The sequence below is a fragment of the Mirounga angustirostris genome, unplaced genomic scaffold (assembly GCF_029215605.1).
Source record: "Mirounga angustirostris isolate CCGP_5_RB_7025 unplaced genomic scaffold, mMirAng1.0.hap1 SCAF_6, whole genome shotgun sequence".
NCBI lineage: Eukaryota > Metazoa > Chordata > Mammalia > Carnivora > Phocidae > Mirounga > Mirounga angustirostris.
This window is the reverse complement of record NW_026991714.1, coordinates 94,027,167-94,052,882: the sequence shown is the minus strand read 5'-3', so window position 1 is coordinate 94,052,882 and position 25,716 is coordinate 94,027,167. Positions and strand designations below refer to the sequence as shown.

At 43.8% G+C, this 25,716-nt stretch overlaps 1 long non-coding RNA gene across 1 annotated transcript in view; it reads right to left on the bottom strand.

The window, feature by feature from the left end:
* Positions 1-18,701: 18,701 nt before the first annotated feature.
* The window catches only part of LOC135364762 (uncharacterized), a 70,796-nt gene continuing 63,781 nt past the window's right edge, over positions 18,702-25,716 (bottom strand). Inside the window, exon 4 of the long non-coding RNA XR_010412450.1 lies at positions 18,702-21,079. This is a non-coding gene — a long non-coding RNA (uncharacterized LOC135364762). The remainder of the gene's footprint in view (positions 21,080-25,716) is intronic.

Here is a 25,716-nt window from a genome sequence, read left to right as displayed (position 1 = left end):
ATGTCTAATAAAATAATATGGAACTTGCTGGGGGCAATGCTTGTCCTTCTCTCTCTCCCTCACTCTAAGTAGGTTCTCCTGATATGAAATGCCTTAGAAACGATTGCATTGGCAGCAATTAAATCTAGTGCGGACACCCTAGGACTCTAAGGTCAGCTGGTTTCGGATGGAAGTGTAACTCTTGCGATTTGATATTTTAGTGGTATAGACAAGAGTTGAACTTGTTATTTTCCCAAATAAGCCTTATCTAGTTATTCCCCAGAAAAGAGGATATGTTCTGGTTTTTTAAGCAGCATGATAACAGTTTTAATATGTAATATGTTTTCAATCGTTACAAAGCAGGTGTGAGCTCCTCCTGCCTTTATTCCTACAAGTCCATGAACCTAGATGCTAGGTACCCATCCTCTCTGGGTAAAGTGTGGATGTATGGCCTTGCCCTGGCCTAAGCCTAAATTAAAGAACCTCCCCCCCAAAAAAAGACATTGAAACATTTTTTTAAATGACTAACACTGTGGTTTCTGAACACACATCAGGAACAGTCTCCCTGCAGTGAGATCAGATGGTGGGAGAGAAGCCCAAAGGGAAAAGGCCAGGGCAAGCCTCCTCACCTCTCTATCCCCTGGGTCTCACGGCCTCCTGGGTTGCCCTCCTTCCATTAGAAGCACAGAGACTACAGTAGTCAGCATGTGAGGTCAGAAAGTGGGGGAACATTCACTTCCTACTTGCTGAGAACCACAGGAAGCTTTTCATAATTAGGTTTGACCAAACACATCATCATTCATAGACCATTATTCCTCTAAAGTCAAGTCAAAGAGCAAAGACGCATGAGCTGAGGATGAACTGGCAAGAACAAGGCTTTATGCATGAAATCTAGGACAGAAAGTCTGGGCTCACTGGACCACATGAGTAAGGAGCAAGGGATGGCCAGAGGCAGCAGGGGGTAGCCGCCAGTTCCAAAATGAGAGGTCGGCCCAGGCTAACGGTCAGGAAGGGTTCAGCTGAGGATACACACAGAAAGAACTCTCTTCTACTCTCCACGGCATAACTTCTCAAGTCTTGATTTCTGACCAGCCTTATCTGCCCCACACCCCCGGACACACACATACCCCAAAGTGTGAGACCTCCGGCTTGCAGGAGGAAGGAGGAGGTTCTGTTTGTTTGACATAACTCTAAGGGGCTGAGCCTCATCCCAGCAGAGCAAGTTCCATTCACGGAAGCATCTGCTTCTTAATTGCTGAGATCTGCATCTTGCAGCAGGAGAATATGAAGAGTGGGTGCTCCTTCACTTCCATCTCCCACAATCCCTGAGCGGTGCCCCAAACAGAAGGCCGAAGTTGGCATTACTCTGACCAAAGGTAGGAACAACAGTGCCTCCGAGCATAGGTATTTTCTCAGTAGTGCTGCCCCCTAAAAGTCAAAGGAGGTACCATGGCTGGCTGACCAGGTACTCTGACTACAAGCAAGAGTAGAAGTGTCTCCCTAAAACTGCGTGACATTGTCCGTCTGACTGTAACAGAAGCCCGCTTTGACCGTGAGCTTCCCAGCAGCTCAGAATGCTGGTGGAAGGTCACCAAGCACAAGCTTCCTCTGTACCACACGGGCCCCGGGGGCTCTGACTATAGGTGGAAACATGAGGTATGCTTCTGGCTCCTCCGACTGCTAAAGCTGCTCGGATCAGAAGCATGAAGAGGAGTATCTCCAGCACAGGTAGGGTGCTAATCCCTCCCACTGCAGTGCACGTGCTGTGGCCATCGGGACCCGAGGAACCCTGACAAAAGGCAGGAAGAGAAGTTCCACCTAACATAGGATGCTGCCGGTCTCTCCAGCTGCAACAGATGTGTTCTGGCACAAAGGGTCCCAGCAGATCTGACAACGGAAGAAACAAATGTGTCACCTGGCACTCATTTCTTCTCAGTGGTGCTGACTCCTCCAAGAGCTACAGATGTGCCTTCGCCCAGCTAGCCCCAAGGGCTCTGAATATAGGCAGGAAGGAAAGGGTCTCCCAGGACAGATGTGCTCTCTGTACAGGTAGACTCCCCATTTGCAACTGGAGGTCAATCGGCCGGCAGGACCCTGAAGCCCAGATCTAAGAGTCCTTATCGTGAGGGACTGGTGTCTGCTTCGTCCTGCAGCAAAGCTGAGTGCTCCAGAGTGGAGGTGGGACCTGGGCAGCCAAAGTCACCCCAAAACGGTTGCCACCCATTAGGGCCGCAGATCCCATATACACCAATAGGTCTGCCGTGGTGTTAGTAAAGTGAGCTACTGTCCCCAATGCTGGGCACCCTGGTGGCGGCTGTAAGCCAGAAGTAGTAGCTGTACCAATGGGAAAACGCCTAGGATGACACCCGGTTCTGGCTGGGTGCTGACACGGATGCCAAAGGCGGAATCTGGGGATAGCAAATCCACAAACCTGGTTGACCTGTGCTGCCTTAGGTGGCCGGGCTCTGGCGGGGGTTAAATTAGGAGTTTCTGCTGGGGCTGCCTAGTTTCCAAAAAAGAAAGGGCTGCCATTTGGTGGCTCCCGGCTGCACCCATCAGGGATCCCAAATGTGGGCTGAGGGGTGCCCCAGAGTCAGAGGGAACTTGGAAGTTGCACTGGGGCAGCTGACTGTTGGGGCAGGCTAGCAGAACGGAGCCTGAGGCAAAGCCACTGCTGGGACACATGTTCTCAGAATCAGGAAGTGCCTCGGAAAATAAAAGGAAGCTCTCCCCGGAGCCTGGGGGGAGACCTCAAGATGAAAGCCCGAGAAATGGAAGTGGTGTCCATGTCAGTGACACCGCATTCCAAAGCAGTCTGGGACTCTGCAGATGCGCGGCTGGGGATGGTGTAGGGGACTGCAGAAGCAATGACGGGCTGGCCGGTGCAGACTGGGAACTGCAGGAGGGGACAGGAGGGGAAAGGGAAGAGAATCCGCACACGCTGGTATAGGTGGGTCCATTCTCCGGGAGGCAGGCTGAGGGAAGGACTGGGGTGCTAGGAGTGTGGGGAGAGCAAAACAAGATGCTACAACTATGACTGAAGGATGGGGATTGGGGATGCCAGGGCCTCCATTCTCATGACTAAGTAGGACCCCGAAGACGCCCTCGACCCTGAAAGGAGAAAGAGAATCCGCACGAACGGCCAAAGGAGAATAAGGAGTTGTGCGGCTCATGTGACAAGCAATCTTCCGTAGGGCAGAAGGTGGAGGGGCGGACAAGACCGGCGGCCTGACGGACAGGTCAGCCAAGTCAGGGACTGGTAACGTTTCAGTAACCAGGAAACGTGGCTGAGGGCAGGCGGCGTGGCACTGCGGTCGCATGTGGCCTCGGGTTTAGCTCTAAGACCTCAGAAAACGAAGGGCGCTCCGCTGTCTTCTCCAAACCCAGGTCTTCAGCAATGACTGTCCAAGAAGCTGAGGAGGGTGGGCGGCTTCCCTTCACGCTGCAACAGGGGCAGGGGCACAGCAGCGGCGCTGAGATGTTCCATCTGGCCGGCCTGCAGCTGCCAGATGTGAAGGAGAAGTCCTCCTTGCCAGGTTGGACAGCGGTCCTCCCCGTGTCTTCTTGGACAGGGGGGACGTGGTGAACTGGGCTGATGGCCTTCATCAAGCGCTGCCTTTGTCAACCTCTTGAGAAGCAGATGCAGGGTGAGACTGAACCAGGGTCACTCCCCCAAAGGGCTGGGACACCTCCTGCGGGGAGGGCCACATGAGCTGGGAAGCGTCGAGGAGCTCAGAGAGGACACGTGGCTTTGCTTACTCAAGCATCGGGACTCGGAGGCGAGGTTCCCCTCAGAGGCCCAGAACCGCACCTGCAGGAAGTAACACTCCAGTGGCCTCCAGAGGCCTCGATGACCACGGTACTTTCCCACGTATGGGGCCCCTTCTCCGAACGTCCTGCCTTCGGTCCCTGGTTGTTGGTCCTCCTTCACTGTGCTTTTCCGGCGCGCTCCTAACAGGGCCCCTCGGCCTAGTGTCCTCCGGGCAAGGATCTGGCGGACGACCAGATGGCTCCCGCCCCTAAAGGCAACTAACTGCTCAGGTGGCCGACAGAGGAGAGTCCATGTGCTCCCTGGAGGGGAATTTGCTGTTCCTGGGGGGCCCAAGCGGGGCACCGGGCCTGCCGGACGGGATAAGGCCGCTGCCGGGCGGTGCCGTGGGGCCGAGGCGGGGGACGCGCGCGATCCTGGTGGCGCCGCCCGCACACCGGGCGGAGGAGAGGGGCGGGCCAGCGCGGTCCCGGCCAGACGCCGGCGGGGCGAAGCTCGCCGGCGAAGCTGCCCACGAAGGGCAGCGCGCCGGCCGTCCACCGCTGCGACGGGCTCTAGGCTCGGGGAGCTCGCCCGGCCAGAAGGGGCCGCGTCGCAACGCGCGGCGAAGAGCGCGGGAGGGCAAACGGCGATCCCAACGGCCCGCCAGCCGCTCCCCGGCTCGTGCTGCGCGTGCGGCCCGCCCCGTAACCACCCCCCCACCCCACCTCACCCCCCCACCCCCTCCCACCCCCTCCCACCCCCCCCCACGCCACCCACCCCACCCCCTCCCACCCCACCCCCCCACCCCCTCCCACCCCACCCCCTCCCACCCCCTCCCACCCCACCCCACCCCACCACCCCACCCCCCACCCCACCTCACCCCCTCACCCCCTCCCACCCCACCCCCTCCCACCCCCTCCCACCCCACCCCACCACCCCACCCCCCACCCCACCCCTCACCCCCTCACCCCCTCCCACCCCCTCCCACCCCACCCCACGCCACCCACCCCACCCCCTCCCACCCCACCCCCCCACCCCCTCCCACCCCACCCCCTCCCACCCCCTCCCACCCCACCCCACCCCACCACCCCACCCCCCACCCCACCTCACCCCCTCACCCCCTCCCACCCCCTCCCACCCCACCCCACCACCCCACCCCCCACCCCACCCCTCACCCCCTCACCCCCTCCCACCCCACCCCACGCCACCCCCCCACCCCCTCCCACCCCACCCCCTCCCACCCCCTCCCACCCCACCCCCCCACCCCCTCCCACCCCACCCCCTCCCACCCCCTCCCACCCCACCCCACCACCCCACCCCCCACCCCACCTCACCCCCTCACCCCCTCCCACCCCCTCCCACCCCACCCCCTCCCACCCCCTCCCACCCCACCCCCCCACCCCCTCCCACCCCACCCCCTCCCACCCCCTCCCACCCCACCCCACCACCCCACCCCCCACCCCACCTCACCCCCTCACCCCCTCCCACCCCCTCCCACCCCACCCCACCACCCCACCCCCCACCCCACCCCTCACCCCCTCACCCCCTCCCACCCCCTCCCACCCCACCCCACGCCACCCCCCCACCCCCTCCCACCCCACCCCCTCCCACCCCCTCCCACCCCACCCCACCCCACCACCCCACCCCCCACCCCACCTCACCCCCTCACCCCCTCCCACCCCACCCCACCCCCCCAGCTCCCGGACCTGTCCCAGACCGCCGACGCCCGGAGCCCTCCGAGCCGGTCCCCGCCCGGCTCGACGATCCCGGCGGGCGATCGGGGCCTGCTCGTCCTCCAGCCCTTTCCTCGCGGTCCCTGCGGGGGCCGCCGGTTGGGAGCCAGGGAACGGGATCGCCGCTCCTGCGGGGCCGGGCGCCTGCGGGGAGGGACGCGGCGCGGCTGCGGCAGGGCAGGTGCTGAGGTGGGGACGGGACCGAGCTGCCGCGGCGTCAGTGCCCCCAGCAAATTCCTGTCGAGTCGCCACCGCAGACGACACCAGCTTACCCCCGCGCCGGCCCGTGTTTGTGAGTCGGGGCTCCGACACCGCGGGCTCCAGGAACCTCTCTGGGAGCCACGAGCGCGTCTGGGGGCCGCCCCGGTCGTGGCAGGTGCCCGGGCTTCACCCGCTGCTCGTACTCGGTCATAGAGAGAAACACTGTGCCTCCTATATGTTGACCTTGTATATTGGGGCCTTGCTAAATTCACTTCTTACTTCTGGTAGTTTCTTTGTAAATTCCTTAGAATTTTCTACATACACAATCATGTTTTCTATTAGTAAGTTTCACTTCTTCCTTTTTGATCTGTGTGCCTTTTATTTCTCCTTCCTACCTTCTGCATTTGCTAAGGCCTCCAGTAAAATGAATACCAGTGGAAAGAATGGTTAGCCTTTTCCTGTTCATTCAGTATTGTTTGGGAGAGGGTTTTTATGTAGAAGCCCTTCATCACACTAAGGAAATTCCCACCAGTTTCTACTTTACTGAGAGGTTCTTTGTTTTTTGTTTTTTGTTTTTTAAAAAGGGCAACATGAGAGTGGGTGTGTAAATGTGTACTAGGTGAGAATATAAATGAGGTTAAGAGGGCCTCTGTACCTATAGGCTAGGTGGTAATTTTTCAGTTGCTCATTTTTCTATTATCCTTTAAACTGTGCATATATGCAATCCATTCTCTTTGTATGTTTGCTGTATTTTACAATAAAAGCACTTTTTAAACAGTAAGATGTAAAATGTGAGATTGTACTCTAATTTTGAAATACAAATATGCAACATTTTCACTTAGACCCTAAGAGCTAACTAAATATTAGACTTCTATGGAAACCCAAACATAACATTGTTTCCATGGGAAAATAGATCTTGAAACTGTTTTAAAAAGCTACAGTAAGTTTATACACATATGTATACACACAAATACATATATGTGTGTATATACATATATATATTCATATTAGTAACAAAAAACATTTAAGTCTCTAAAACCTTTTTCTTGGTACTAGGGGGAAAAAAACAGTAGGTTTCACTTATTTTTGTTTTTGCACATGTGCTCTTTAATTCTTTAGAACTCAGAAGATAAAAGTGTAACTTAGCAAACAGAGAAATCTTGCTGATCTGTTGAAGTCTTCAGAAATTCAAATGAATTCTATCCTACCATCACCTGGAAGGAAAAATAACTAGAAAGTGGGGGAAAGAGAGCATGAAAGTTCTGGCAAGTCTGCACAAACCCTAGGGAAAGAAAAACCGCTCCCTCTAGAACACACACCAGGTTTTCTGTCTTTTCAAAGGTCTTGATTGTTCAGGGCCTGTGAGCCCCAGCACTGGGCCAGCAGGTAGCTTTCTTCAGAACCATGTGTCACAGTTCCATGGAAACTAGAGGAAGTTAAAGTCTATTAAAGTGACTTGATTTTAAAATAACTTAGTTGTTAAATGCCTTTTGTACTTGTCTCCCAAACCCAAGGACTGCCTTTTTCCCTCTCTCTCTGTTCAATATCCTCTCACTTATTTGCTAAATTATGGTATGGCACCAGAAGAAAATTCTGACTTAGAGAGAGGAAAATATAACGAAGCATATTTGCAAACAGCTTAGCCTATGATTCAACTGAGATTCTCCTAATTAATCTGGTTATTAATCTCAAACAGAAAATGCCCCTTGCATACATAGGGATGGGTTACTAAAACCTTTTCCTCCCAGTGCTATGCTTACTGGCTTTTTTCAGAGTGTAAGAGTAACACAAATTTATTTAGAGAAGAAAATCTGAAAAGTAAAATGAAAACAAGAAAACAAAAATTGCCCATAATTCCACTGTAAGAGATAACCCCATGATTTTTTAAATCTATTTCCTTTCCTTTCTCTATACATATGAATTTCTATTTTTACAAAATTCAGTAAAATGTGAAGTGTCATATCCTGGTTTTTTTTTTATTTTACATCATGTTTAACATCTTTAAAAGCACTTGAAAAGCATCATTTTCACTTACTACAAACATATTCTACCATTCCTCTTCATTTTTAAGTGGATTCCTTTTTTTCACCATGTTGGGTTACTTTCTTAGCGTTGATTTATGAAAGTAGAATTACTTGATTACAGGGTAAAAACAGTCCTCGGATACATATTTCTTTCCAGAATGATTATAACAAACTTTCTTTCCCACAAAATATGAGAGTTTGGGGCTATGTGTGGTCTTATTTGTGGAATTTTGTACTCAAAATATATTTTTTAATCTTTTTTTTTTACCAATTTCACTGGTGAAAATTATATCATTTGTTTCTTTAGTATTTATTATAATTACCATTAAGGTTTTTGAATACATCCAATGCAGATTTCATGTTTCTACCTCCCCTTCTGAATTCATACAATCTTTCACTTCTTTCCAATGTAAATTCCAGACACAGAACTCTACCTTTCCAATGACCCCATCTACTAATAAACTGCCCCCATACACAATCACTCAGGCAGAGAGTGGGGCCCTCAATACCTAGATATGGGAATGTCAGTGTACAGAATAAACAGCTGTTTTCACATATACTGGGGAGAATAGCCATTGGGATGGGATTACACCCCAGTAGTGTGCTACAGCCTGTCTGTAATAGCTCATGAGAGCCCTCAGTGCACTTCTTTGCTCAATTCTGTGTTCAATTATGTCACTTTGGTGGCTCAGAATCGGCCATGAGAGGATTTGCACCATGGAAATCAGCAAACACTACAAATTAAACCTGCCTCACCCACCCTCAGCCCCAAGAGCCAGCTGTTACATTTTCTGTTTGCACCAATGGCAGAAAAGCCAGTACCAGACTAACCTCCCTGCTGGTAACGATTAGAAAAGCTGTGTAAAATATTTTTTAAAGCCTTTGCTTGGAGGGGCGCCTGGGTGGCTCAGTTGGTTAAACGGCTGCCTTCAGCTCAGGTCATGATCTCAGGGTCCTGGGATCAATCCCCATATCGGGCTCTCTACTCAGTGGGGAGTCTGCTTCTCCCTCTCCTTCTGCTGCTCTCTCGCTCGTGCTCTCCTCAAATAAATGAATAAAATCTAAAAAAAACACATTTGCTTGAAGGAGTCAAGCAGGACCAAAGCAGCCAAGAATTGAGGGTCTAAGATCATAAAGAGAAAGAAGGTCAGGTGCTAAGAAGTGAATTTGATGTTAGGCCCCACTTTTCCCCTTGATGTGTTTGCTAATTCATAAATGGCTTGTTAAAAGCTAAGCAGAGGGGCGCCTGGGTGGCTCAGTTGGTTAAGCAGCTGCCTTCAGCTCAGGTCATGATCCCAGGGTCCGGGGATCGAGCCCCGCATCGGGCTCCCTGCTCAGCGGAGAGCCTGCTTCTCCCTCTCCCTCTGCCTGCCACTCTGCCTACTTGTGCTATCTCTCTGTCAAATAGATAAATAAAAGATATCTTTAAAAAAAAAAAAAAAAGCTAAGCAGAAAATGGCTGGGAGAAGCTGGGAGCTGAGCTTTTAGCAGCCTCAGGAGCTGCAGGAAGAAAAATTCAAACTATTTCAGGAGTTACCAAAGAGGAGGGTCCCTGATAAACACTTGGGCTTTCATTTGGGACTTCCCAACAGTATCTTAGGTATCTTAGTTCAGGTATCTTAGTTCAGGCTGCTATTACAAATTACCATAGGCTGGGTGCTTTACACAACAAACGTTTATTTCTCTTCGTTCTAGAAGATGGAAGCCTGAGATCAGGGTGCCAGCATGGTCAGGTTCTTGGTGAGTGCCTTCTTCCTGGTTTACAGATAGCTGTCTTCTTGCTGTGTCTTCACGTAGCAGCAAGAAGAGCTAGCTAGCTCTCTCACCTCTGATTAGGGGGGCACCAATTCCATGTGTGAGGGTCCCATCCTCATGTCCTAATTACCTCCCAAAGGCACCACCTCAAATACCATCACATTGGGATCAGGGTTTCAACATACGATTTTCATAAGATCACAAGCATTTAGTCCATTGCAAAAGGGTAACTGGAGACACCCAGGTGTCAAAAAGAATGAAACACAGCTCTCATTTATTTTTTTTTCATTTTATTTATTTATTTATTTATTTATAATTTAAATTTTAGTTGACATACAGTGCGATATTGGTTTCAGGAGTAGAATTCAGTGATTCATCACTAATATACAACACCCAGTGCTCATCATTACAAGGGCCCTCCTTAATACCCATTGCCCATCTAGCCCCTCCTCTACCCACCTACCTCTGTCAACCCTCAGTTTGTTCTCTATCCTAGGAGTCTATGGTTTGTTTCCCTTTCTCTTCCACCCCCTTTCCCATACGCCCATCTGTTTTCTTTCTTAAATTCCACAAATGAGTGAGATCATATGGTATTTGTTTTTCTCTGACTGACTTATTTCACTTAACACAGCTCTGATTTAAATCAATCCCAGACTAGAGTAAGGCGAGCTGCCCCATCCTAATCGCCATCTAGTAGCAAAAGTAAATCCTTTCCTAAGGACTTACAGTAGCACCAATAAATATCAAATACCTAGGAATAAAGTTCCTAAGGATATACAAAATTGCAGGAGAATTGTAGATTTAAATATGAAAGGTTAGGCAAAAGTTTCTAGTAGATATCACTGAAAATCTTCATGATATTCAAAGTACCCCAAAACACATGTTCATGGTAGTATTATTTCTAATATCCAAAAACTGGGAACAACTCGAATATCCATAAACAATAGAATAGGTGAATAAAATATGGCATATTCATTCAATACAACTACATTGCAACATAAACACACAAACTACTGCTAAACACAACAACCTGGGTGGATTTCACACACGTGATATTGAATGAAAGAACCCAGACACAAAAGAATATATACTGTATGACTCCATTTACATAAGGTTTAAAAATTGGCAAAATGTAGTCATGATGTTAAAAGTTTAGAGGGGGAGTAACCAGGAGAGGGAGGCCACTTTCCAGGGTGCGAGCAATGTTTTGTTTTTTTTGGTTTTTTTTTTAAGATTTTATTTATCTATTCGAGAGAGAGAATGAGAGAGAGAGAGCACATGAGAGGGGGGAGGGTCAGAGGGAGAAGCAGACTCCCCGCCGAGCAGGGAGCCCGATGCGGGACTCCATCCTGGGACTCCAGCATCATGACCTGAGCCGAAGGCAGTCACTTAACCAACTGAGCCACCCAGGCGCCCAATGTTTTGTTTCTTGATCTGGGTGATGGCTACATAGGTTTGTTCCCGGGAAAATATATTGAGCATTCTACTTCCCGCTTGTACACGTCTCTGAATTTTATATTTAAAGTTGATTAAAGGACAGCTGAGAGAGACAGAGAGCACTGAAACTCTTCCCCAGAGGGGGCACATACCTCCTTGAATCAGAGAGATAGTATCACTTCGCTGCAAGTGACGAATCTCTCACTCAAACTGACCTACGAAGTAAATTGAGTTCCAAGAAGATATACAAGTAGCCAGCAAGCATGTAAAAAATGCTCAACATCATTAGTCAATAAAGAAATGTGAATCGAGGGGCGCCTGGGTGGCTCAGTCGGTTAAGTGGCTGCCTTCAGCTCAGGTCACGATCCCACGGTGCTGGGATCAAGCCCCACATCAGGCTCCCTGCTCAGCGGGGAACCTGCTTCTCCCTCTCCCACTCCTCCTGCTTGTGTTCCCTCTCTCGCTGTCTCTCTCTGTCAAATAAATAAAATATTAAAAAAAAAAAAAAAGAAATGTGAATCGAAACCAATGAGATACGACTTCGCACCCACTAGGATGGCTATACTCAAGAAGTAGGACAATAACAAGGGTTGACAAGGATGTGGAAAAGTCACCATACACTACAACACGGATGATCCTTGAAAAGATTATGCCACGTAAAAGAAGCCAATCCTGAAAGACCACGGATTCATATTTATATGGAAAGTCTAGAACAGGTCACTCTATAGAGACAGGAAGTAGATTTGTGGTTATGATGGCCGAGGGCTGGGAGGTAGGGATAGGGGCTGCAGAAACGGGGTTGAGGGAGAAAGGAGAATAACTGCTCATCAGCATGGGGTTTCTTTTCGGAGGGATGAAAAGGTCCTACAATTGATCATGGTGAAGGTTCCACAATTCTGTGAAAATACTAAAAAACATTAAATTGTACACCATTTTAAAGCTATTTAACTACTTAAACTACTTTAAAAACATTAAGGGTGATTTTTATGATATTTAAATTATAAATCAATAAAACTGCTCTAAAAACTAATGAGAATTTAGGGGCTTATGTAACTGAAATATCTAGAGGTAAGTTGCTCCTGTGAGGGTGGTCCAACAGTCAAGACATTATCACCAGTACTTGATTTCATTCTCTCTCTGATATGCTTTCTGTGGTGTTGTCTTCAGCAGACCACCATGTCAGTACCCTAGCAGCTCCAGGCATGCCCACCTTGTCAGCAAAAAGGCAAGAACCATTCAAGATCTCATAATCTCTTCTCACACCATCCAGGGGACAAAGAAAGTTCCTCTTGCTCATAAATGTCTGCATATGTTTTACCAATGTCTCATTGATACTGCTCGAGTTATGTTCCCACCCCATGGCGGAGAACTGGGGCAAATGGTCGTCTTAAATCAATCTGATGCCAGAGCCCCAGAGGTCAATCTTACCCAAACTACACGGCTGAAGGTTGTGTAAGGACAGCTTCCTAAACCAAATGTGGGATCTCGTCACCAGAAATTATGGAAACTAAAGTTGAGGAGTTAACGACATAACCCCAATTACACAGACAAAAAAAGGAGTCAGAGTTGCTGTGACTAAAGACTACAAGCATCATTTATTTCCAAATTGACTTCCCTCATTTGATGCAAGACAGAGATACTCGTGTTTGCAGAGAACCAAACACGCTACTGGCTCCATAATAAGTTCTCAAATTATTTTGAATGAATTAACAAACAAATTGAGCCAACACCAACAAATTAATAAACAAATGAAAAACTGGCTATCCTGATGGTAAAGAACCCAGACTCTTTTGGTTCTTTTTTCTTCTGTCTCCGGCTGCTCTCTGCTTGGTTCAGTAAAGCATTCAAAAGTTAGGAAGAACTGGTAAAGGAGAAGAGTTTCAAATCTCTGCATTTTTTTGTTTTTTGATCCTGAAAAGAGCTCTGATGACAAATGCACAGTTGAGGAAGTATATATGATTGGCTATGAAAAAGTTTGGAGATTCTTAGTTGATTTCAAGTTCCAGGTTAACACAGGGGAGATATTGGTACAATGTTAAGGCAACTATTGCCTCTCTTTACAATCCTCCTTCTAAAACCCACATAGGCATCAGTTTCAGAGATTTCTGAGTTACCTGTCATCCCACACTGCCTCCTAAGCCAGTCTTTAGTTTCTGACCTATTTGCTAGTTTATAAGTATCACTGAATACTCCCTTAAGCCTAAGAGAAATCGCCAAATGTGTAGCAAACAACATGAAGGACTGAAGATCAAAACCATGTCTATCCTTAGAATCCTAATCAAGAGTAGGTACTTACAATTTCTATTTTGACCTTCATCTCAAGCTGGAAGATAAATTGGGCAAGTATTATTAACTTCATTGTACTGATTAGAAAACCTAGGCTCAGAAAGTGTTTGCCTTATTTTTAATTGGTGACAAAGCAGGGACGGGAACAGGTACCTCCTGGTCCCTCTAAATACAATGTGTCACCACTAAACCAACATCCAGTGTACTGAGAATTAAGATGTTTTCCCTATACTTACAGATGAATTTGCAATAGCCCAACCACACTTTTGCTTGATTAATAACTAAAGAACACAGAATTACGTCGTAAAATCACATCAAACATTTCTGTGTGACAATGCTATGCATTCAGGAACTCCTAACAAATTCATTCAGTAAGAAGTGATTGTAAGGTCATGAAACAGACAAAGCCAATTAGTTGTCAAAGCCAATTGGTTGTCTATGCACCATTCAAACCTGTGTCCTTGGACCTTTGAGTACCCCACTCAAGCCATCTGAGCTAATGTATGGTCTCTGCAATAAAAAGATACTGAAACACTTCTTTTTTTTTTTTTTTTTCAAATGACTTAGATTTAATCATTGGAAGTGAAAAACGTCTAAATCTACAGGTACACTGAGTGAACAACACTATATATGACAGATTGGGTTTTTTCCTCAAGTACTGAGCAAATTTGAGCTTACAGAAAGAACTCACTGTGTTACTGATAATCGAAAATGGATTTACTGAGCTGGGTAGCTTTAATTAGTTTGCTGGTGCTCCAAAGACTTTTGGGCAAATGGGATTTTTTTTCTAATACCTGTAATGCATACAAGCGTTAAATCAAAGCTGACTACAGCAAAATCTAATTCTAAAAGCCCCAGAGTAAAACCAAGATAAAATAATTTACACCACAACCACTTCATCAAAATAGAAAGAAGCCTATGAAAAGTCCAATAGCTATCAACACTATGATTTTTCCAAGAAAAAAAAAAACAGAGTTTAAATTTTCTAACAAATCCCACATTCCATAACTTTTAGTTTGTCCAAAGGGTTATCATTTCTAAAGCACATCAACTTAACAAGTGTATCATGAAAGAGTGGTGAGAAATATACAAAAATTAAGAGAGGCAACTGTTCCATGGAGAAACTATGGATTGTTTTCTTTCTCTTTTTAAAGTTGGATTTAGTGCTGTTATAAGATTGTTATTTAATAAATAAAAAGCAAAAACAATTAGCAGGCTTAAGAGGGACAATGTCTCAGCTTTGAGGTAGTACTGGATAGAGAGTCAGGACCATTGCCTGGAAGTGTCAACTCTGTACCCACCTATTCTTTGACCCAGGAGAATCTTCTCCATTTCCTTGCACCTGAACATCTCTAGCAATAAAATGATGAAAAAGAAATTAATTTGATATTAATACAAATATCAAATTTAGTCAAAGAAGCTTTGGGAAGTTGGAACTTACTTTTGGAACATGAATAGGCAAAAGTGAGAGAGGGAGCAGGATTGAATAAACTCCATCAGACACACTGGACATGCTCCCATAATACCAATAGCAGGCAATATCCGGAGGTACAAGTGTTGATGCTCCCCCACTCTCTCCAAAAATGCAAATACTGAAACTTGTCAAATGCCAAATATGTTTACAACAGATAAATGAAAGTTGTATAAAAGTCAAAACTAAGATTTTAGGGGCACCTGGGTGGCTCAGTCGTTAGGCATCTGCCTTCGGCTCAGGTCATGATCCCAGCGTCCTGGGATCAAGCCCTGCATCGGGCTCACTGCTCAGCGGGAAGTCTGCTTCTCCCTCTCCCATTCCCCCTGCTTGTGTTCCCTCTCTCGCTGTGTCTCTCTGTGTCAAATAAATAAATAAAATCCTTAAAAAAAAAAACTAAGATTTTAGAGGCTGGAGTCAGAAGACCTTGGTTCAGCAAACTATAAATAGAACCTCCTTAAACTGATATCAGGGTATCTACCAAAAAAAAGGAAGAAAGAAAGGAATCAAAAACCTACTGCAAATATTCACACTTAATGGTGAAATGTTGAAGGCTTCCCTCTAAGATTGGAAATAAGAAAAGAAAGACTCCTATCACTACTTATATTTAGAGATTCTATCCGGAGAAAGGAAGGAAGAAAGAAAGAAAGGAAGGGAGTGAGGAAGGGAGGGAGGGAAGAAGGAAATAAGTGATAATCTCATGGTGGTTTTAATTTGCATTTCCCTGATGATTAGTGATGTTGAGCATCTTTTCATGTGTCTGTATGTCTTCTTTGGAAAAATGTCTATTCAGGTCCTCTGCTCATTTTTTAATCAGACTATTTGTTTTTCTGGTGTTGAGTTGTATAACTTCTTTAAATATTTTGGATATTAACCTCTTATCAGATATATCATTTGCAAATATCTTTCCCATTTGGTAGGATAAAATATCATCTTTATACCTGTCAGAATAGCTAACATTAAAAACACAAGAAATAAAAAGTGTTGGTGAAGATGTGGAGAAAAAGGAACCCTTGTGCGCTGTTGGTGGGAATGCAAATTGGTGCAGCCACTGTGGATAATAGTGCTGAGGTTCCTCATAAAATTAAAAATAGAATTAATATATGATCCAGTAATTCCATTACTGGGTATTTACCCAAAGAAAACAAAAACACTAATTTGAAAAGATATATGAACCCTTATGTTTATCACAGCATTATGTACAATAGCCAAGATATGGAAGCAGCCCAAGCCCAAGTGTCCATTCATAGGTGAATGCATAAAGAAGATGAGGTATATAGATATACAATGGAGTATTACTCAATCATAAAAAAAGAATGAAATCTTGCGATTTGTTGGAAAAGCATTCCGTGCTCATGAATTGGAAGTACAAACACTGTTAAAATGTCTATACTACCCAAAGCAATCTACACATTTAATGCGATCCCTATCAAAATACCACCAGCATTTTTCACAGAGCTAGAACAAAGAATCCTAAAATTTATATGGAACCACAAAAGACCCCAAATAGCCAAAGCAATCCTGAAAAATAAAAACAAAACTGGAGGCATCACAATTCCAGATTTTAAGCTACATTACAAAGCTGTAGTCATGAAGACAGTATGCTACTGGCCCAAAAACAGACGTATAGATCAATAGAAGACAACAGAAAACCCAGAAATGGACCCGACAAAGCAGGAAAGAATATCTGATGGAAAAAAGACCTTCTCTTCAACAAATGGTGCTGGGAAAACTGGACAGCCACATGCAGAAGAATGAAACTGGACTACTTTCTTACACCACACACAAAAATAAATTCAAAATGGAAGAAAGACCTACAGGTGAGACAGGAATCTATCAAAATCCTACTCCTTTACCCATCTGTAGCAACTTCTTACTAGACAAGTCTCCAGAGGTAAGGGAAATAAAAGCAAAAATGAACTATAGGGACTTGATCAAGATAAAAAGCTTTTGAACAGTGAAGGAAACAATCAGCAAAGTTAAAAGGAAGCCAACAGAATGGAAGAAGATATTTGCAAATGATATATCTGATAAAGAGTTAGTATCCAAAAATCTATAAAGAACTTATCAAACTCAACACCCAAAAAACAAAAAAATCAGTTAAGAAATGGGCAGAAGCCATGAAAAGACACTTTTCCAAAGAAGATATCCAGATGGCTAACAGACACATGAAAAGATGCTCAATATCACTCATCATCAGGGAAATACAAATCAAAACCATGATGAGATATCACCTTACGCCTGTCAGAATGGCTAAAATTAACAACACAGGAAACAACAGATGTTGGGGAGGATGCAGAGAAAAGGGAACCCTCTTGCACTGTTGGTGGTAATGCTAACTGGGGCAACCACTCTGGAAAACAGTATGGGGGTTCCTCAAAAAGTTAAAAATAGAACTACTCTATGAGCCAGTATTTTCACTACTAGGTATTTACCCAAAGGATACAAAAAATATGGATGCAAAGGGGTACATGGACCCCATATTCATAGCAGCATTATCAACAATAGCCAAACTATGGAAAGAACCCAGATGTCCATCGACAGATGAATGGGTAAAGAAGATGTGGTGTATATATATATATATATACAATGAAATACTACTCAGCCATCAAAGAAATGAAATCTTGCCATTTGCAATGACATGGATGGAACTAGAGGGTATTATGCTAAGCGAAATAAGTCAGTCAGAGAGAGACAAATACCATATGATTTCACTCATATGTGGAATTTAAGAAACAAAACAGATGAGCATAGGGGAAGGGAGGGAAAAATAAGACAAGATGAAATCAGAGAGGGAGACAAACCATAAGAGACTCTTAACCATAGGAAACAAACTGAGGGTTGCTGGGGGGGGAGGGATGGGGTAAGTGGGTGATGGGCATTAAGGAGGGTACAAGATGTAATGAGCACGGGGCGCCTGGGTGGCTCAGTTGGTTAAGCGACTGCCTTCGGCTCAGGTCATGCTCCTGGGGTCCCTGGATCGAGTCCCGCATCGGGCTCCCTGCTCGGCAGGGAGCCTGCTTCTCCCTCTGACCCTCCCCCCTCTCATGTGCTCTCTGTCTCTCTCATTCTCTCTGTCTCAAATAAATAAATAAAATCTTAAAAAAAAAAAAAAGATGTAATGAGCACTGGGTGTTATATACAACTGACGAATCACTGAACTCTACCTCTGAAATTAATAATACACTATATGTTAATTAACTGAATTTAATTTTTTTTAAATCAAAATTTAAAAAAATAATTTTTTTAAAAAACATCTCCCACCCTAATTAACTGTTCAGATGCTTCTTATGGGGAAAAAGAAGAAACAAAACAGATGAACATATGGGAGGGGGAAAAAAGAAAAAGAGGAAAACAAACAAGAGACTCTTAAAGATAGAGAATAATCTGAGGGGCGATAGAGGCAGGTAGGTGGGGGATGGACTAGATGGGTGATGGGTATTAAGAAGGGCACTTGTAATGAGTACAAGTAATGAGTACAGTGAAACTGGACTACTTTCTTACACCACACACAAAAATAAATTCAAAATGGAAGACAGACCTACAGGTGAGACAGGAATCTATCAAAATCCTACTCCTTTACCCAGCTGTAGCAACTTCTTACTAGACAAGTACCGTTAATCACTGAATTCTACTCCTGAAACCAACATTGTACTGTATGTTAACTAGCTAGAATTTAAATAAAAATTTGAAAAAAAAAAAATCTTGCCATTTGTAATAACATGGATGAAACTAGAGGGTATAATGCTAAGTGAAATAAAGCATTCAGAGAAAGACAAATACCATATAATTTCACTCGTATGTAGAGTTTAAGAAACAAAACAAAGAAAAAAAGGAGACAAAAAAACAAACTCTTTTTTTTAAATTTTTTATTGTTATGTTAATCACCATACATTACATCATTAGTTTTTGATGTAGTGTTCCATGATTCATTGTTTGTGCATAACACCCAGTGCTCCATGCAGAATGTGCCCTCTTTAATACCCATCACCAGGCTAACCCATCCTCCCACCCCCCTCCCCTCTAGAACCCTCAGTTTGTTTTTCAGAGTCCATCATCTCTCATGGTTCGTCTCCTCCTCCGATTTCCCCCCCTTCATCCTTCCCCTCCTGCTATCTTCTTCTTCTTTTTTTTTTAAAAAACAAACTCGTAAATAGAGAACAAATTGCTGGCTGCCAGAGGGAAGGTTGGTGGGGAGATGAGTGAAATAGAGGATTAAGAGTACATTTACCATGATGAGCACTGAGAAACATATAGAAATGTTGAATCATTATATGTACAATTAATACTAATATAACACTGTATGTTAATTATACTTCAATAAAAACAGAAAAAAGAAATGAATGGTAAAAGGACTAAAAAAAGAAAAAAAATTGCTGTCACTATTTGCAGATATTATTATGTGTAGACAGAAAATGCAAAAGAACCTACAGAAAATCTACTATAATTAATAAGTGTACTTACCAAGTTACCTAGATAAAAGATTAATATAAAAATTAATTGCAATATTAATTCTATGTACCAGCAAATAGAAAATAATATTTCAAATGATATCTGCATTTTAAAAAACTTAAAAACCTAGGAATTAATCCACTGGAAGATGTGTAAGACCTCTATATAGAAACCTATCCAACATAGATTGGAAGAGTTAAGGGTGTAAAGATGTCAGTTGTTTCCAAATCCCAGCAGGATTTTTTTTAATTATAGAAATTGACAACTGGATTCAAAATTTTATGTGGAAATGCAAAAGGCGAAGAATAACCAAGACAATCTTGAAGAAGATCAAAACTGGAGTTATAGCAAGAGTTATGAAGCTGTAGTAATTAAGACAGAATAAATAAATAGATCATTGAAGCAGAAGAGAAAGTCCAGAAACAGGCCCACAGTTTTGTGGAGAACTGACTTGTCAAGGGTGGCACTGCAGAGTAGCAGGGAACATTTTTTACTTTCAGTAATGTTGCTGAGATGCTTAGATATTTTTATGGGGTGTGTTGGCAGAAGATCTGACCCCTATCTCGTACCATAGGCAGAAACAGAAAGAATATCTACACGTCAAAGAAAAAAATGCAGACAAACCAGTTGAAAACTGAGCAAAAGATATGAACAGGTACTTTTTAAATGAGGATATGTGAATTGCCAACAAATATTAGCAAAAGTGTTCAATTTTGAGTTACTGGGGAAAAGCAAATTTTAAAAGTGGTAGGACATCAGTACACCAAAGTGGCTAAGGTAAAAAGACATAATAATACCAAGTGCCATAAAAAATATAAAGAATGTGTAGCAATTAGGATGCTTATATGCTGGTGGTGTGAATATATAAAACTCAAAACAGGCAAAAGCTACCTATAATGTTAGCAATCAGGATATGGGTTACCTCTGGGGACAAGATGATGGGCTAGAGACCAGGAAAGAACACAGGTGGGAACGGTGGGAGCTTTTGGGGTGCAGTTCTATTCCTGGGTAATATATTTCTTGATCTACATGGTAATTATAAGTAATTATAAGTGTACCTATAAATATAAGTAATTTCTATAATTAAAACTTTGTTCACTTTGTGATACTTTATCAAGCTGTACACTTAGGACTTGTAAACACATCCCATATATATACTTCAACTATTAAAAGTTTATATAAAAATGGACTCAGGTGGAACCAGCCAGCCTATGGTGCAGGCTGACATGAATCTTCTCAAAATTCTGTGATCTTAAAGCATCATTTTAATATGAAGACAACAGCCCTTGGATCACCAGTTCCTTAAAAGCTTCTTCTAGCATCACATAGCCAAGACTTCTCCAAGTTGTTCTGCCTTTAACAAAGCTAAGAAGCCTGGCAACTGTGGAAGTCTGAAGCATTTCATCCTTTTCTCCAAATGCTCCTCCAGACCTTGAGCAGTAGATACAAGTAGGAGAGGAGAGAAGGCACTGAAAGACCATTAGATCTCAGCATGGGGAGGGACCCCAGAAGTCATTAGTCTAACCTGATTCCACACACAGGAGGCATCCTGCGGCACTGAGGCGTGTAGTCATTTAGCGTCTGTTTAAACATCTTCAAAGTCAGGAAGCTGAGGCAGTCTATTCCCTGGATGAAGAGCTTTCCACGTCTGCAAGTCAGTCTATGAAAAGCTCCTAATCCAGTCCTCTTTAACTCATACTCTTTAGATAAAGAAAGAACAAACCCCCTCTAAATAACAGCATTTCAAATATAAGCAGATCACATGTCTACCAGACAGTTTCTCTTTAGTACACTAAACATCCTCAGCCCCTTCCATCCTTCTCACACTGAATCAGAGGCTGTCGTGTTGAAGAGAAGAGACTTTCTTCTTGTTCCTCAAAGGAACAGCCACTTTATTTGCTGTCTCTGTAGATCACCATCCCAGCTGAATATCCAGGGACCACATTCATCAAAAGCATCATTTGGGCGGAAAGTGACTATTGTTCCAAACCTGGAAGGATGGCATCAGCAAGGAAAATTGGCAGTGTCTTTTCCATTTAGACTACTGGGCCATCTACCTACTATATAAGGTTGTTATGTTTCTAAAGAATATAAATTTCAAAGACACGGCCTAGGGTCAAATATTATGACTCAGCAAGATTTCTGGTTGGTTATAAATCAACAGATCTCATCAACATGAACTCAACATTGACAGCCAACTGGCCCTTTAAAAGAGGTGTTTTGCTGAAGAAACTCCTAAATTAGAACACTGTAATTGTTTCATTTCTAAAACAATTCCTGGGTCCCTATAACCATAATGACAGCAACTGGGCTTCTGGAAGAATATAGCCTCCCATGAGCTGTCTCCCTGTCCACTGTGGCCATGAAGAGAAATGATCAAGGCAAAGCTTTGTGGAGACAGAATGCCAAAGATCTAACAGTAACCAGGACACTGAGCCAAAAATAAATATGCTTCACTGGTCCCATTGAATGGAGTATGGAGTTCTCTGGAGTTGTCCCACTTATGTTGCTTATCCTTCTTCCTCTTTTCAAATAGGAATTTTTATTTTAGCTACTCTCTTTTTCCTGTATTGCTGTGTCTTGGATAGGTTAGGAACGGTTAAACTAGTCCACTGCCCACAAGATTTGAAATCTTGAAGTATCCGACCTGAGACAAAGGCATTTCTTCCAAAGATGCAGTAGTTGATGATACTTTGAAATACCATACTTGAAGGAGGAGTGAGTATATTCATGATTACACATGGATTCACTACTTTATGTAAACAGCAGTTGGGATTTTATATATTGAAAGAAGAGTGTATGTGGATGTATATACACTAGGGAGCCATGGGAAGACTGTGCTGTCTGCAGGGTCAATCATGAAACCTTACTCCCAACCATAGAAATCAATCCACGATGGAACCCAAGCCAGATCCATCAAAGTTACTGTCTAGGTTCTTTCTGCTGGAGCTTGAGGGGATGATTTCTCTTTCTTCTTTGGTTTTAATCAGGAAGAGCATAATCTCAGAGCTGCTGGAAGACGAGGTTCTCAGTACCCACAAAGGCACTCTTGTGCAAACAGAAAAATTACCTCCCTCAAATCATTTTACTGATTTTTGTTAGAAAAGACACTTGAGTGCCATCTGCTGGAAATCTGCCACAATGAACATGCAAATGTTAAGATGTCTGCGGTATGACCACAACCCTTGGATGGAGCACAATTGTACACTGCATCCAATACGTGAGAGCCCTAGTGACACTCATGTCCCTACTACATGGGGAAGTGTGACCCTATCGTATCAATACCCCAAAAGAAGCTATAAGGACTAAGAAATTCCTGCTGGCTTCACATTTCTATTCCCACTTCTGAAAGTCTCCAGAGTTGACCTGTTCCTGTATCTCTTTCAGTCTGTAAACTACTCCACTCTCTTTGAAATATATTCCTTTTTTCTTAAGCTTGTAGTTATACAATGGGTTTTTCTTCTTTACAACCAGAAAAGTCCTGGAAAATATATCCAGTTTCACTCATTATCTGGCCATACGAGCTTTTAGCTAAGATACTTGACTTCAGTGAGCCCACGATTCCTCAGCTAAATAAATTGCACAATGATTGGAAGAGAATCATTTGAAATAAACATAAAGTACAATATGCCAAGATGGCATTGAAAATGAAGGCAATAATGATGATCATTCAGACAGGGCAAGAGAAGATGCAAAATCTATTCCCATTATTTTTGGCTTCCCTGCCTTTCTTCACAGCACAGGGGAGATTTTTTTTAATGTAGAAGGGAGAGGGGGAGAAGAGTAGAACTTTACTAATTCAAGTCAGCATCAGTAGGCATAGGAGAATTTGTTTGTGACCTTCTGAACAAGAGGCACAGGATTCTGCCCTGCCTTCTTCCAACAGGAAGAATTAAAGATGGATAACTGTGGAGATAGTAAGTATGGTCTGTAGCCATGAAAACCAGCTCCCATCCAAAATCAATAACTTAAAAGATAAAACCTGAGACATCTGATTTCCATCATCACAATGTGTCTGATCAGCTACCTATTACAGGTGCTCCTCGGCATCTCAACAAGTTGATGAAAAATACCAATTACTTTCAGAAACAAAAGAGGAAAGACAATTAGCAGCTGTTACTAACCTAGGTCAAAGACCTTTACCCATGCTAACCAAACACTTAGTGGAGACAAAAACCATCAGTTAAACAAGCAATCAGGTTGAAAATAGAGGGCTCGATATAGGGCATAATCTACTAGATTGCTGATACTGGACATAAGCAGGGACCAATATATCATGGTTCTTTGAAACACCAGACTGCACTCTGTCATTAGAATGCCCCAATATATTTCATCCTGACCTTTTCCTTATTTTTCCACACCTTAAGTAATTCATCTGAGCTTGACAGGTCAATTAATTAACCAGCAATTCTTTACTGAGGTTCACTATTTGCAAAGCCCTGTGTTAGACAATTTAGACCCTATAAAAATGAGTAAAAATATGGCCCCTGCCTTCAGGCAATTTGAAGTCTAAATGGGGAAAGAAAATAGTCATATATGCAAGTGAAATCTGGTTATTCATTCAGAAACTATTATTCAACACTTAGTAGGTGTCAGAAGGAAAAAAAAAAATAAGGCAGACATGGCCCCTGCCTAATAGAGGTTACAGTCTCTCCAGGAAGAGAGACATTAAACAAATTGAATTTTAACCTGTAATAAGTGTTATAAAGCAAAACTACATGATGCCTTGAGTACAAAAACATTTTTTTCTGAGAAAGTCACATTTAGGTTGAAGATCTGAAGGATGAGTGGCAGTTGGCCAGGTGAAGAGAAAGGAAAAGCACATATGAAGAAACTATAGTGGGAGAGAGCTTAGACCATTAGAACTAACTAAAAGGAGACCAATATGGCTAAAGCACAGGGACAGAGAAGAACAGATCAAGATGCGGCTGAAGAGCTGGACAGGGGCCAGATCAATTCATAGGCCATGTTAAGGATCTTATCCTAATAGCAATTAGAAGCCATTCAAGGATTTTAAGAAGAGGAGTGGCATAATCACACTTGCATTTTTAAAGCTCAGTCTGGCTGCCTATGTCAAGAATGAAGTGAAGGATGGCAAGAGTGGATTTGGGAAGCCAGTCGGAAGAGGTGTACCAAGCTGTGAATACCCAGCTGCAGATGGCCAAGCACATAAACAGCCACCACCTCGTTGTCAGCACCAGTCGCTTTACATTCTCAACCCCTTAGGTTACAGCTCTCCAGGCATCCAGAAATGAAACTCAGAATACACTTTCCCATAGAAACAATGCTATAAAAGGCAGTTGGGTTCCATAGTTTAATTAATACTTTACTTTAACTTTTATGGTGACTTTGCTTTTCATTCTTGAGCAGCTTTATAATTGAGGACTTAGAGTACTTCAAAAGAGTCCCAGAAAAAGGCTATGAAGCTAATGAAAGGGTTTAAGTATTAGCTCTGTGGATAGGCAAGAGAAGCTAACACTGCCTTCAAGTATATCTAAAGGCTTTTATGTATATATCAAGTATATCTAAAGCATTCAAATGCTTCTCAGCAGGAAGTGTCTACCTGCTGCTGGAATACTCAGAGGATTAAGGAAGATTGTATGCATACACTAATGGCTACATTTACTCAACAGTTATGGGAGAAATGAGTATTTCAACACAAAACAACACTTCCGCCTTCCCATTACCAGTTGAATTATTCCCACACAAAACCACATACCCCGCTAGGAAAGATGACTACATTATCCTCACTGATCTATTTCAACGATTAAGGAAGACCCAGGCAACCAGCAAACACACATACCCCTCACCTATTGAAGCTATCCTCATCTGCCTTCTAACCCCAAGAAAGCTAAAGGGCAAGTGGGGGTTGGGGGAGCCCGGCTGTGCCTACAATCTCCAGTGACCTAAATCCTCTATACAACAGTGGTGACATGCATAGCAGGGAACATGTGGTCTAGCGAAAAGTCAATGCCACAATCGTGGCACTTAGTTCCCACATGTGCATGGTCTCTTCTTTGAAAGGGACCCTATTTCCATCCTCATTTTCATGTCAAACCTAAGATTAAGATTCTAGGAATAGGCCTTGGTTCAGGAGCCAGTTTAATATAAACCGCTTGAAGGATCTAACAGTCAAGGTTCCACGCCTCACGTATAAAACACTCTAGGTATTTTGAGCAGGAAGGGCTTTAGTGCAGGAAATTCAAAAGTTTACAGAATTGAAGGATGAGCTAAAGAAGCAGGTTCTAAGATGAGCCTCCAGGAATGACTCCCAGAACAATGTAAAACTGATCCACCTCTGAGGCTGCCACTGGCGATATAAATATGAAATCAATCCCCTCCATGTGGCTGGAGCCCACGAATCAAGGAGTGGGATCAAGAAGACAGCGCTGCCACCCCAAAGATACAAATGTAGGGATCCAAAGGGGTACGTGCACTCCGATGTTTATAGCAGCAATGTCCACAATAGCCAAACTGTGGAAAGAGCCAAGATGTCCATTGATAGATGAATGGATAAAGAAGAAGTGGTATATATATACAATGGAATATTATGTAGCCATCAAAAGGAATGAGATCTTGCCATTTGCAATGACATAGATGGAACTGGAGGGTGTTATGCTGAGCGAA